The sequence below is a fragment of the Capra hircus genome, chromosome 13 (assembly GCF_001704415.2).
Source record: "Capra hircus breed San Clemente chromosome 13, ASM170441v1, whole genome shotgun sequence".
Lineage (NCBI taxonomy): Eukaryota > Metazoa > Chordata > Mammalia > Artiodactyla > Bovidae > Capra > Capra hircus.
In genome coordinates, this window is record NC_030820.1 from 1,797,718 (window position 1) to 1,812,235 (window position 14,518).

General features: G+C 47.1%; 1 protein-coding gene across 7 annotated transcripts in view; it reads left to right on the forward strand.

Annotated features, from left to right (window-relative positions):
- Positions 1 to 14,518, forward strand: part of PLCB4 (phospholipase C beta 4) — a 471,668-nt gene that overhangs the window by 89,622 nt on the left and 367,528 nt on the right. The window contains exon 3 of one of the 7 annotated variants that reach the window (XM_018056913.1): positions 1,909 to 2,071. The exons of the other annotated variants lie outside the window; for them this stretch is intronic. The gene's annotated coding sequence lies outside the window, so the exon portion shown is untranslated. The remainder of the gene's footprint in view (positions 1 to 1,908; positions 2,072 to 14,518) is intronic. 7 annotated transcript variants of the gene reach the window in all.

Sequence of the window (14,518 nt, forward strand, 5' to 3'; positions counted from 1 at the left end):
CTTGATTACAAGAGTGGGCATTACAAATATGCAAAAGCAAAAGTTACTAGGCGCTTGAAGGCCAGAGCTCAGAAATCCTAGATGACCATCCCCATAGCATTTTGTTGGTTAAAATATTCCCATGCCTGGAAAGGGGAAATAGACTTGGGAAAAGTGACAATTTACAGGGTTTTTTTTTTTTTTTTCCTTTCTTTTTTGTACGTGACTCAATATGGCACCCGACTGCAGTACTCTTGCCTGGAAAATCCCCTGGACAGAGGAGCCTGGTAGGCTGCAGTCCATGGGGTCGCTAAGAGTCTGACACGACTGAGCAACTTCACTTTCACTTTTCACTTTCATGCACTGGAGAAGGAAATGGCAACCCACTCCAGTGTTCTTGCCTGGAGAAGCCCAGGGACGGAGGATCCTGGTGGGCTGCCATCTATGGGGTCACACAGAGTCGGACACGACTGAAGCGACTTAGCAGCAGCAGCAACAATATGATCAACATGTCCCTCAGGCCCCAGTCTTCACGCAAACAGTTTAGTTCAGTGTTCATCAGTAATTGGATGTAGCCTCTGTGTCTGCCTTGTGTCTTCCCTTGTGGATTTTGGGTCTTCCCTCGTGGCTTTTGGGTCTTCCCTCCAAAATCACTGCAGATGGTGACCGCAGCCATGAAATTAAAAGACGCTTACTCCTTGGAAGGAAAGTTATGACCAACCTAGATAGCATATTCAAAAGCAGAGACATTATTTTGCCAACAAAGGTCCGTCTAGTCAAGGCTATGGTTTTTCCAGTGGTCATGTATGGATGTGAGAGTTGGACTGTGAAGAAAGCTGAGCGCCAAATAATTGATGCTTTTGAACTATGGTGTTGGAGAAGACTCTTGGACTGCAAGGAGTCCAAGGAGTCCCTTGGACTGCAAGGAGATCCAACCAGTCCATTCTGAAGGAGATCAGCCCTGGGATTTCTTTGGAAGGAATGATGCTGAAGCTGAAACTCCAGTACTTTGGCCACCTCATGCGAAGAGTTGATTCATTGGAAAAGACTCTGATGCTGGGAGGGATTTGGGGGCAGGAGGAGAAGGGGATGACCGAAGATGAGATGGCTGGATGGCATCACTGACTTGATGGCCTTGAGTCTGAGTGAACTCCAGGAGTTGATGATGGACAGGGAGGCCTGGCGTGCTGCAGTTCATGGGGTCGCAAAGAGTCGGACACGACTGAGCGACTGAACTGAACTTGTGGCTCAGCTGGTAAAGAATCTGCCTGCAGTGCAGGAGACCTGAGTTCGGTCCCTGGTTGGGAAGATCCTCTGGAGCAGGGAGAGGCTACCCACTGCAGTATTCTGGCCTGGAGAATACCACGGACTGTATAGTTCATGGGGTCGCAAAGAGTCGGACACGACCGAGCGACTTTGACTTCACTTCACTTCACTTCTGTGTCTGCGGCCTCTGTGTCAGCGTCAAATGCTCCCAAGTTCGGATGCTTCCAAGAGACACTCGTTGGCTGCTGGTTGTCCACTCACCTGTGGGTTGAGATGCCCAAGTCTTGTGTTACTGAGGATTCTGTTTGAGGGGCCAGGGTAGGGGGATTATGTCATGAGAAGTGTGGGAGGAGGAGGCAGTGGCCGCTGAGCATTAGTGGGATTTGGAGGAACTCGCGGATCCCATCCGTTCTGCCGAGGCTAGAGAGTTCTTTCCTTTCCACGTCCCAGAAAATCTCCGCTTGATCTGCCTGCTGATCTCCTGCGTCATCCTGGCCTTGCTTGGCTTTGTTGTTTGTCGCTCCTGTGAAGCACCCTCCCTCCTGCCCTGTGTCCTTCCGTGTCCTGTCCACGGACAGGAGGCCTCTCCTCTCTTCCCACCTGTCAGGGGTAAGTCACCTTCTGACTTACCCTTCAGACCTCAGCCAAGTGTCACTTCCACAGGGGAGCGTGGAATCTCTTGGACCGCATCTCATCCCTGTTCCATCTGTGTTTCCTTCATCGCACTGATCAGAGTTTGTCATCTGGGGCCTGTGTGGCTGCTTGATCACCATCTGCCTCGCACTGTGGGCTTTAGAGGTGAAGGCCCGTGTTTGCACTCCTCAAGGTGAGTGGCTGCGTGGGACTCTGATGTGGTGCTGTTGGTTATTTGTGGTTTGAGTGACTTGAAAGTTAGAAGCAGTTGCCTTGCAAAGGTAAGGAGTAAGTAGAGAGGATCTTTGTCTTGAGGAGAGAAGTGAAGAGCAACCTGCTTTGGGTACTACAGGGTCGTCCTTTCTCAGGAAGCCCCCACCGCACCATGGTGTTGAGGAGTCACTGAAGTCCTGTCATTAAGAACATAGTGGTGGACTTCCCTGGTGGTCCAGTGGTTAAGAATGTGCCTGCCAATGCAGGGGAAACGGGTTCGATCCCTGGTCTGGGAAGATTCCACACGCGAGGCAACTAAGCCTGTGTGCCAAACTCCTGAGCCTCGCATACCCTGGAGCCCGTGCTCGCAATGAGAGCCTTGTGCACTGCAGTGAAGAGCAGCGGCTGCTGTCTGCAACCAGAGGGCCCGTGCCCAGCGAAGACCCCGCACCACCGAGAAGGCAGTGACAACAGCAGCAGCAAAGAAGATGCTGGTAGAGGCTCTGTGGTAGTTTCTGGAATGTAGCAGGAACTCCTGCCTAAAAATAGACAATAAGTGCCTAATTAAAAGCCAGCTTCATTTTTCTTTTTTGCTTCCAGCCCCCTGTGGCCCCAGGTCCATACACAGAGGTCTCAGTGGGCAAACTTGGTGCCTGTGGGGCCAGGACGGCTTATCCCATTCCTGCTGACTCTCCCATGAGGCCAGGGTCTTGTTTGACTGTAAGTCAAAGACCAGTTAGATGACAGCTTGGGATGAGATTTGCCTGTGGGCGTAATCTTGAGAAAACCACAGCTGTAACTTTTTGTCCAATTCTGTGGCATACTATCTAAAAACAGAGTGAATGTGGAAGAATCAAAATGGCAGAAGAGAAATAGAAAGAGTAAGAAATCACTGAGATTCTGTTTTACTCAAAGATTCTGTATACTATGAATTGTAGGGTTTTTCAGTTCCACACTTTCAGAGATTAAGATGGAGGGTAATATTGTTTCAGTTAATTTATTTCACTGGAATAACTTAGTTCAGTAAATACATATTGAATATTTGTGTGTTAGTGGAGGGTGTAAGAACAAATACAAGTTGGTCCATGACCTTGAAGTTTACACCCACCACGGAAACATGGTATGTGTCCGTGCCGCTAGGTCCTCATAAGGAAGCTGTCCATAAAGAGGGCTGGATAGGACCTGATTAGGGGCTGTGGTACCTGTGAACGTCTTTATAGGGCGAGCATGGTGATCTGGTCTCCATGGTTGAGTAGATTTAGCACAGTTTGCACAGCAGGGAGGGCACTATAGACTGGGAAAGCGCCGTGTGTGAAAGTTAAGGGCGAGAGAAGGATCAGGAAGGCCCTGTCACTCTCCAAGGGCAGTGAGTGCCTGTGCGTAGGGACGAGAAGTTAGAGAACAGAGGGCTGTGGAGGGACCCCAGCTTTTGGGTGAGACCCTCGAAGGCCAGGTTAAGTGAGTGATGGTCGCTCAGTCGTGTCTGACCCTCTGCAAGCCCATGGACTATAGCCTGCGAGGCTCCTCTGTGCATGGGACTCTCCAGGCCAGATGCTGGAGTGGGTTGCCATTCCCTTCTCCAGAGGATCTTTCCCATCCAGCGACGGAACCCAGGTCTCCTGCATTGCTGGCAGATTCTTTACCATCTGAGCCACCAGGAAATCCTAGGAGGCCAGGTTATAGGCACTGAATATTTGCGAGCAGGGGAAGTCACATAAAAAAAAAAATCGGTGCTTTCAGAACATTATTTTGATGATAGTTGTCAAGGGGTTTTGATGAGGGAGAGTCTGAAGCCAACAAGACTGCCTGGAAGGCTGTAGTATTGGCATCACAGCGGTGGGGTGGTATGGAGGGGCTGGAGAAATGGAGAAGAAGGGAAGCGAACAAAACAGGGCTCACCTCCCACACTGCTGGTAGGAATGTAAATTGGCGCAGCCACTATGGAGAACAGTATGGAGGTTCCTTAAAAATCTAAAAATGGAGCTGCCATATAATCCTACAGTCCCACTCCTAGACATATATCCAGAAAAGAGGAAACTAATTCAAGAAGATACATGCACCCTGATGCTCACAGCAGCACTGTTTGTTCACAACAGCCAAGACATGGAAGCCAGCTAAATGCCCATCAACAGATGAATGGATAAAGAAGATGTGGGACATATAAATGGTTAATATGTATAACGTATATGCATTATACACACACACTTTTATATATATATATAAAACAGAATATTGCTCAGCCATAAAACAATGACATGTCATTTGCAGCAGTATTGATGGACTAGATTATCATGCTAAGTGAAGGAAGTCAGAAAAAGAAAGACAAATATCATGTGATATCACTCCTATGTGAAATCTGAAATAATATTACAAATCAAATTTACAAAATAGAAACAGATTCAGGCATAGAACATATGTGGTTACCAAAGGGGAAGGGGGGGTTGAGGGATAAATTAGAAGTTTGGGATTAGCAAATACACACGGCTGTGTATAAAACAGATAAATGACAAGGACCTACTGCACAGCGCAGGGAACTGCAGTCAACATCTTGTGATAACCTGCAATGGAAAAGAATCTAAACACACACACACACACACACACGTCTGTATAACGGAACCACTTTGCAGTATACCTGAAACATTGTAAATCAAGTATACTTCAGTAAAATTAAAAAAATACAATACTGCACTCTTACGGAAGAATAGCGTTCAAAGGAAGCACTGGGAGTTCCACGTCTGGATTCCCAGTGGAGAAGACAAGGAAGAAGCAAAGGGATGCTGAGCCTGGGTGAATGGAAACTTAGTTCCACAGCCTCCAGGACCAAGGCTGGGGATGGATGCTCAGGTGGCATGGACCAGAGAAATGAGGTGTCTGACAGCAGTGGCAGGTAACTGGGTGTAGTTGAAAGATAAAGGCTGGGGATATAAATTAGCACATCAGCATAACCTGAGGACTGAATAAACCCTCAAAATGCAAACGTAGATTTATACCAGATATTTAAATAGGTAAATAAATAACTTGTATAGTGAAACCTTCAAATACGGACATCTAGTCGACCAGTGAGTTACTGGTTGGTGTAGAAAGCACCCCCAGTTTCCCAGTGTGTGTCGCCTCCTGCCTCTGGTCTGCTCCTGGCCCACTCAGCCTGGGATTGGCGTCCCCCTCAGCCTGGGGTCGGCGTCCCCCTCAGCCTGGGGTCGGCACTGGCCGTTTGGCCCTGCTCGCCTGTGTCCTCAGCCGACGGCAGCCTCGGTCCACACGGTAGCCCAGGTGAGCCTTTCTGTCGGGTCCGCGGCTCTGCTCCTGGCCTGCAGGGCTTCCGGCTGCACGCGGAGCAGGAGCCGGAAGCCTTTCGGGGGCCGTGGGCCGCCGGGGGCCTCTCCTGGGGCTGCTTCCCGCGCTTGCGCCGTGACGTCCCCTTGCTGCTGCCGCTCCCCACGTTCGTGGGCATGCTGACCCCGCGGCCTCCGCGTGTTTCCCCTTGGCTCGGAACGCTTTTCTCCTCGGTGTCTGTAGGACTTGTTCCCTTGCCTCCTCCAGGCCTTCGCTAGCTGGGCCTTACTTGCCCTCCCGTTGAACGTGGTCGCCCCTGCACTTCCAGTCCAGGCAGCTGCCCTCCTTCAAGGAGCCCCCCGCCCCGTCCCGTGCTGTTTGCTGTATGCTTACCTGTGCGCTGTCCGTCCACAGAGCGGTGTTCAGGGGAGCAGGATTTCTTCCTGTATCACTCTCCGTGACATCCTCAGTGCCTGCACAGCGAAGGGACTCAGTAATCACTTGTTAGGCAAATGAACAAAATTCTGATAGAAGCTGCTTTTTCCAGAGGAATTGTGACATCTTTGAAATCAACTGTCAGTAATTTTTATCTTCATATCAATGCTCTGTAAATGTTGAATAAGTGGATAGAACCTAAAATGTAAAAATGCTATCTCACTTTATCTAGTTTCAGAAATTTCCATCGCAAAATGGAACCTTTAAATGGTGGTGCATAGATGGCGTGGGAAGGAATAGTTTCGCTTCATTTAGCTGACCTTCCACTTGGGCTTCAGAATTCACATAGCAGTTTGGCAATTCTTCGTTATTACTGTGATTATTAATTGGATGCTATTTCAATATTTGGCCCCTAAACTCTCAGCTGATGTTTTAGGAGATTATACTATACAGGGTGCAGAAATTTCTGGGGCTGACTGCATCTGTTCATGGCCAAGTAAGGAATAGCATTGGCAAGGAACACAGGGTGAATTCAGTTGTGCCCCTGGGAGTCACAGTGGAGATGGTTCATGGTCTCTGGGAAACAGCTGCCTGGGCTTCCTTCCGCAGAAGGGATCTTGATTTGGTTACCTGATGGGTGCTTTATATAAATAAAATAAACAACCTTGAGAGACTGGGGGGGGGGGGCGGTGGTTAAAAAGAGAAAGGAAGAACCATGTGCAGAAATTGCTCTTTATTTGGGAGCATTGACTTGAGAGATCCCTCCAAAGTTTGCTTTTGTTTTATTTGGTATCACTTTCATCTGTTCCCAGGAGATGCAGTTGTCTTTGGAAGGAATGCATGCAGGAAAATAGGCTGTAGGAGGCAGAAATGAATTCTTGAAAGTTTAACAAGCTTCTGAAGGACTGAGCAGCTCCGAGAAGCTGGCTGTTAACCATGTCTTGAAGCTTGAGATTTGAGAGAAGCCAACTATGGTGTTCCCTGACACCAAGATTGATGTGGTTTGTTGATGATATGACTAAAGGGCCAGGTTCTCATTTGTATTTCTAGGTAGGGCTTTTTAAGAGAGTTCAGACCCTAGGGAAATATGGCACAAAGGAGCTTGGAAAACAGCAGCAGCAGATTATGCCTTTGCTTACCTTGAGGGTTAAAATGATTCACAAAAAATTGTTTTGGGTTTTTCTGGCTGGTGAGAACACTGTAAGTCCTTGTTTTCAATATACTGTCTATAAAGGGTCGAGTCTGTCAGTTGGCCAGATGTTTAAATCAGGGTTCCTGCTGCTGCTGCTGCTAAGTCGCTTCAGTTGTGTCCGACTCTGTGCGACCCCATAGACAGCAGCCCACCCGGCTCTGCCGTCCCTGGGATTCTCCAGGCAAGAACACTGGAGTGGGTTGCCATTTCCTTCTCCAATGCATGAAAGTAAAAAGTGAAAGTGAAGTCACTCAGTCGCGTCCGACTCTTTGCGACCCCATGGACTGCAGCCCACCAGGCTCCTCTGTCCATGGGATTTTCTAGGCAAGAGTACTGGAGTGGGGTGCCATTGCCTTCTTTGTTCCTAGCTCTGCCTAAAAGTGCCAGAGGTATATTGGGTGTTTGGTCTGGGGTCAAAAGACACGTGAGAAGAAACATCAGAGACCAGCCTTTTTTGGTTTTAAAGTCTTATCTGTGTTTGCACTCATTTCTGTCCTAACTGAAAAGGACAACTCATGGGGTAACTGAGAAAGTGAACTTGGTGTCCAAGGTGAAAGTGAATGAGAAACAAAAATGTTTCTCTGGAGAGTTTTGTGATGAGAAGCAGGAAATCTGACTCCATGGAGCTCCAAAGAAAGTCCTGCCTGTATCTCTTTTTTTCCATTGAAAAGGTCACATCTTTACGCAGCACAATTCTTGGAGTGAGTCCTTCACGTTCATCAAATGAGTTAAAACGTTTATATCCAAAAAATAAAAGATATATTTTCATCAGAGTTTCTTTGATTAGGAAAAGAAAGACACCACTGCATCCTGAGTTTTGTTTTTTGTTTTTTCCTGATTGCCTTTGTATTTTTGACAAGTACCCTAACTTCAATAATCTGGGTTTTAATTCTGAATTCATAATGATCGCTCTTACTCAACTGATAAGATTATCAAGGTTCTTGTTTTCTTCCTCTGCTGTTTACCTAGTGTTTGTAATTATCTTTCATTGAGGTTGAACAGGGGAGGGGATAAGAAGAGAAAATCGAGCAAAAATCACTCGTTTTATTCAGTAGCCCATCCTGTTTGTTGATTTCTCCATCCATCAACCCATCAATTCAGCCATCCATCTATCCATCGACTCATCTGTCCATCCATTCATTTATCCATCCATACATGCATACATACATACATCCACCCATCCACCCATATATCCATCCATCCATTCATCTAGCCACACATGAACTCAACTTACATCCATTGATCATATACTATGAACCAGGCAACCTAGGATCTCTCCCATGAAGGAGAATAGACCAGATGATAAGCATTTATCGTGGAAAACTGTTAACAATCAGGTAAATTCAATCATGGGAAGATCTTACCACCTGTTTTTAGGGGTTTCAGGGAAGAAGTACTGTCTCAAGTAATGCAGGAAGGATGTATTGAAATTTAGCTGGATGAGCGCCATGTGTCCGGTCTTGAGTATGGTTACGAGGTGAGGAAGAGTTTCCAGGAGAAGAGGTGTGTTTCTGAAGTCCTTGCAAATTCAGAACTCTTCTAACTCAAGAATAATTCTGACAAAAGATGGTGGCTATTTCCTTTTATCAGCTAATATGGCGCCACCCTGTGGCCACTCTATAAACAGTTTGGCATTCCCTTGGCTCAGCCTGCTTCAAAACTATCATTTCTTGAAGGATTTTAACATTTGGGGCAGATTTAACATTGATTCAAATTAATGTGACACCATATTAGTGTTTTAATGTCATATTATTTCAAAGCTACATAATTCAAGGTCACATCAAATAGGACCAAACTCTGGAGCGGTTAGCTCATGGCCGTTTGATGGAATTGGAAGTAGCTCAGCATGCATAGTGTGTAGACCAGAGGAATACTAAGCTCTTGAGGAGACGGAGGGGAGGAAGAATGGTGGGAGAGGCGATGGACAAAGCATCAGGGTCCTGAAGCAAGTGTCTGAATGACGAGAGGACTGCGCTGGGGACCCTCTCAAGAGTGTTAAGGAGGGAAGGCAAGGTCAGCCTTAGGCTTCTTCAAGTTTTAATCAGTGAAAAAGTTGAAATTAGACTGAGGCTGTGTATGGGTTTCAGATACTTTCCAGGTGGCTCAATGGTAAATAATCCACCTGCAATTCAGGAGATGCAGTTTCGATCCCTGGGTCAGGAAGATCCCCTGGAGGAGGAAGTGACAACCCACCGCAGTGTTCTTGCCTGGGAAACCCCACGGAGGGAGGAGCCTGATGGGCTGCAGTCCATGGGGTCGCAAAGAGTCAGACACGACTGAGCGACTAAATAACAACAAATGTATGGGTTTCAGATATTCATAGAACATTCCCTTTATTTCTAATTAGGCTTTGGTTATAAACAATATAAGCCTTCATAATTTCAAAATACTTGTAAGATTTTTGTTTTGTTTTTGAAGGGTCCACTAAGTGTCTTGGAAGAGACAATAAAATATATAGCTCAACCCTAAGAAGATTGGATAGAGACTCAACCCAGACTTGGGATGAAAGGCTTGGGGAGAATTTGGTGGGGTCTCTGGTAAAATGGTGGTGCAGAGGTTAAAGCGTCTGCCTGCAGTGTGGGAGACCTGGGTTTGATCCCTGGGTTGGGAAGATCCCCTGGAGAAGGAAATGGCAACCCACTCCAGTATTCTTGCCTGGAGAATCCCATGGACGGAGGAGCTTGGTGGGCTACAGTCCATGGGTCGCAAAGAGTCGGACACGACTGAGCGACTTCACTTTCTTTTCTTTCTTTCTTTCTGGTAAAATGGGTTAAGAGAAACACGAGTTAGACAAAGTTAAATAGATTTTTTTTACTGGTATGTGGGACTTCTTAGAGCCTTAAATGCATTCATGTCTGCTGTGACCTTTAAGGTTGCAGCACGTGTTTTATTACTAAGGAACCTTCACTTTGGAAATAGTCACTGTAGTCTGGTTGAGAGCTGCTTATCTTTTGCCACAATAATACTGCAAACAAGCACCTACAACATGTCCGTGGAATACAATTTAAAAAAATATATTTAACTTGCAAGTTTGGGCGGTTCAGCTGATCTTGATGTGGGCTTGGCTGGTTTCAGTTAATCTCGCTCACGTGTCTGGTCAGCTGTGGGCTGGGCAGTCAGGTCTTCGATCTTAGCTGGATTGGCTCATATGGCTGGGAGTTCAGCTGGCTGTTGGATGATCTAGCACTGCTTGGTTAGGAAGACTGGGATGCCTTGTCTCTGCTGGGTGTGGCCTTCATTCTGCTGTTCGCTAGACCTGGCATTTTCTCCTGGCCATGGCAGAGCAGCAAGAGTGAGAGCAAGCCCAACAGCACATGTACTTTCCAGCATTTGCTTGTGTCCTGTTTGTTAATATCCTGGGCCAGAAGAGCAGAGTGAGCAACTCCAGGGAGGGACGAGACCTGGCTCTCTGCAGTCAGAACCCTGGGACCTAACTTGAGAATGCTGGGCGAGATCACAGACCACTGAGCGTGAGGACTGAGCTCAGACTTTGTGTTGTGCCTGGCCACAGACTGTACTTCGAGTTCTGATAAGCAATCTCACAGATAGCTGTCTGGGCCAGGTCAAGTGAGAGAGTGCTCATCCGGTTCCCCGCAGGACTTCTGTTATCTTTCTGTGGAACTGTTTCAGGACTGAAAGGGTTGTGGCCATCAGCTAATTCCAGTTGCATTATGTTGGGAATGAAAACACAGAGGCCCAGCGAGGTTAATTGACCAGACTAAAACTGCACAGCTAGGCAGAAGCCAAACTCAACCTGGAACCTAGATGTTGTCTCCAGCCGTTGGGTTTTAGTAACCTCAAAGGAACTGTGTTTGAGGGGGAAGGAGAGGAGGTGGAAGGGAATGAAATTGTGTTTACAGTCTTTGTATATGAACAAATCACATTCTTTTTGGAGGGAGTGCAATAAAAATAATTTTTAAAATTAAAGTTCGAGGTCTTTGCAAGGGCAAAGTAAATGGTTAAACATTGAGTTGTAACTGAGCACTGTGACTGGAGATTTTTTTGTGGGGGGGTGAGAAAAGTGGGGGTGTGTGACAGGGAGGGCTGTCAATGGAGACGGTCATTTCACTGGCTGGAGCCTTCCTGTCCTCTCCCGTGAACATTAGGGAGAGCCCAGCGTGGGATGCTTCGCGGGTCGGCACGTGGCCCTTGCACAGGGCTAGGCTGATCTCCATGCGGGTGCTGCTGGAGCGGGTGCTGACGGAGATCCTTAGTGGTACGTTTTGCTTTTCTTTCTTCTGACCCCTCCGTAGCCACGAGGACTTCTGCCGCATCTGAAAAGTCGGTGGAGGACTTCTGAGAAGAAAGGAGAGGGTTTGTGCTCCAGCTCTTATTTGTCAAACAGCAGATAGAATTGTGAAGGCAGATTTAGCCTTCCAGAATAGGAGCTATGGTAACAGCTCATTTAGCTGACATGGGTGGGGAATAATTTGTTCTTTATAAATCATATTTTGTTCAGGAAATGCTCTCCAGTTAATCATTACCAAATAGACTTGATATTTTTATGATGGAACTACTTCCACAAATATGATGTATATTCTCCTGATTTACTTAGGAAATGCAGCAATTCCCCTACGTGAGAATGAATTTCTTTCCAAGAGTGTGTTTGTAAGTCCAGTTTGTCAGTAAGTCCAACATAGCCTAGGTACCTGCTTAACACAATCGACTATATAGTACTGTAATAGGTCTCTAATACTTTTCGCACAAACAAACATAAGAAACAAACTCAAGAAAGCGTGTTAAGTGTCGCAGTGCAGTGCCTTGTAGGGTGCAGGAATACAGCGCAGCAGCTGGCGTACATACAGGGCGTGTCTGCGTCTTTGAGCGCTCTCTGCATGCAGGGGACTCCCTGCAGTGGGAGCTTTTCCCCCATCTAGATGTCAGTTGTTGAGCAGTGCGGTGATACGGCAGCCGCCTTGTAAAGAGCTTTGTGTGTGCGTTCTCAGTTGCCCCAGTCATATCTGACTCTTTGCGACCCTGTGGACGGTAGCTCACCAGGGTCTTCTGTCCGTGGGATTCTCCAGGTGAGAATAGTGGATTGGGTTGCCAAGCCCTCTCCCAGGGGATCTTCCAGACCTAGGGATTGAACCATGTCTCCTGCATTGCAGATGGATTCTTTACCCACTGAGCCACCTGGGAAGCCCAAAGAGCCTTGTAGTGAAAGGCATTTTCTGCCGTTATTTTGTTTGCTTAGGAGCTGCTCGAGTACGTTAACAAACAAACGAAGCTTTGACAGATATACTTTAAAAAAAATGTTTTTTTTTTTTTTTTTTTTTTTTGGGTGTATCACGTGGCTTATGGGATCTTAATTCCCCCACCAGGCATGGAACCCAGGCCCTTGGCAGTGAAAGCTTGGACTCTTAAACACTAGCCCTCCAGAGAGTTCCCACTTTTAAAATTCTTGTGCGTTATTTTCAGGTTGTGTCTCCACACTTCCTCACTGTCAGCTGAGTAACTGTATCTGGGGGCCGCTCAGGTGGACCTGTTCTCAGACCCATTCTTGAGCATCTCCTGCTCTGGTCCATTTAACATGGAGCTGCGTTTCCCAGCCCCCTTGCTCTCCGGTGGCCAAGGAGAGAGATGAGGCGTCTCGCTGAGCCTCTTTCTACTTCTCTGGTATCTCTGGGACAGAGGGTCTCCCCCGTGGCTTCTGCCCTCCAGACCTAGTGGCCCAGCCTGGTACAGTTCTGTGGGCTGGCCCCAGTCCCCAGGCTCTGTGACACCTCTTTCTTCTGTCAGCTCTCCTGATCATGGTTGCTGGTCTCTAGACTGCCTCCGTGTTCCTTCTGTGGCCGCTCAGCCCTTCCAGCGCTCCGGAACCAGGCTCTTAGCTCGAAAGCTCTGGAGTGGTTTCTGATTTCTGTCTTCTGGTTGTCTTTGACTGATAACCGGAGAGTTGCCTTCTCATGCAACTCTTTCTCTCATTCTGATTTGCCTTTTGCAGTCTGCTCTGAGAACAAAAACCAGTTTTAACCAGTTTATTTTATGGACATTAATCTGTAAATGTAATTGAGTGGTTACGTTAAGTATTAGTCACTCAGTCATGTCTGACTCTTTGTGATCCTATGTACTATAGCCTGCCAGGCTCCTCTCTCCATGGAATTTTCCTGGCAAGAATACTGGAGTAGGTTGCCATTCCCTTCTCCAGGGGATCTTCCTGACCCAGGGATTGAACCTGGGTCTCCTGCATTGCAGGCGGACTCTTTACCATCTGAGCCACCAGGGAAGGCAGCTGAGCGGTAGAGCAGAGTAAGTCTGGAGCCTGGGCTCTGGCAGCAGAATGCTTGGGCTTTAGTTCCAGCCAGATCGCTCCTTCACTGTGTGGCTGGGCAACTTTCTTAACCTCTCTGAGACTCACTGTTTTCATCTGAAAAATGAAAGTTATTGCAGTACCTATGCTGCCTCTTAAGATGAACACCTATGGAGGGGAAAGGAGGGATGTGGGATTGGGCAGAGGGGGAAGCTGAGTTGTGATGCAGTCTTAGCAGCAGCCTTGGTCCACAGGGAGCTCTAAAGTGGGTCGAACCTTTATTCACTGATGTTGGTCATTGAAGGAGCTTCCGGGGGGTGTGCTTGACCTTAGGTGGAGCCGTTTTCTCCAGTGGAGGGTAGTTTTCTGCATTCTGCCTGAGAGCTCGGAGTAGCGGGGTAGTTAGATCCTCAGACTCCAGGTAAAGTCTGGTCATTGCATCACAGTGTCCATGGAACGTCTCCACATGTGTGCAGTTGTGAGAGAGTTAATCCTTGAAAAGGGTGTTGCTTGATGAAGGCATAACAATCTTAGGAATCATTGTTGATGGATTAAATATAGCAGTCCAATTAGTGGACTTTATAGTATCTAGTTAAGAATTTGGTTTTTCTTAACTTTCTGTCCATGATCTCATACTGGAGAGTCCAGGTAAAGCTGCTTAAGTGGCCTGTGGGTCAGTAAGATTCCATGGCTTCTACACAGACATTATTAAACATATTTATATTCTTATTTTAATGGTAATGTGATGCCTTTGGACTGAAAGGAGATCCAACCAGTCAATCCTAAAGGAGATCAGTCCTGAGTATTCATTGGAAGGACTGATGTTGAAACTGAAGCTCCAACACTGTGGCCACCTGATGTGAAGAACTGACTCATTGGAAAAGGCCCTGATGCTGGGAGAGATTGAAGGCAGGAAGAGAATGGGATGACAGAGGATGGGATGATTGGATGGCATCACCGACTCAGTGGACATGAGTTTGAGCAAGCTCTGGGAGTTGGTGATGGACAGGGAGGTCTGGCATGCCGCTGTCCATGGGGCCACAAAGAGTTGGACACGACTGAGCAACTGAGCTGAACTGAATGTAGTATCTTTAAATATGACTTGCCTGTAGATTCTTATATCCTTAGTTTTTGAAATATACAGGAATTCCACATCAGATTTTATAAGAATTCACACAGCACTTGCTTTTTGAACACTTAAGATGTAGCAGTGGGACTAAGCATGCATTATCTCATCAGTTCTCAGGACAGCTCTCTGGGCGCTGAGATTCCTGTGT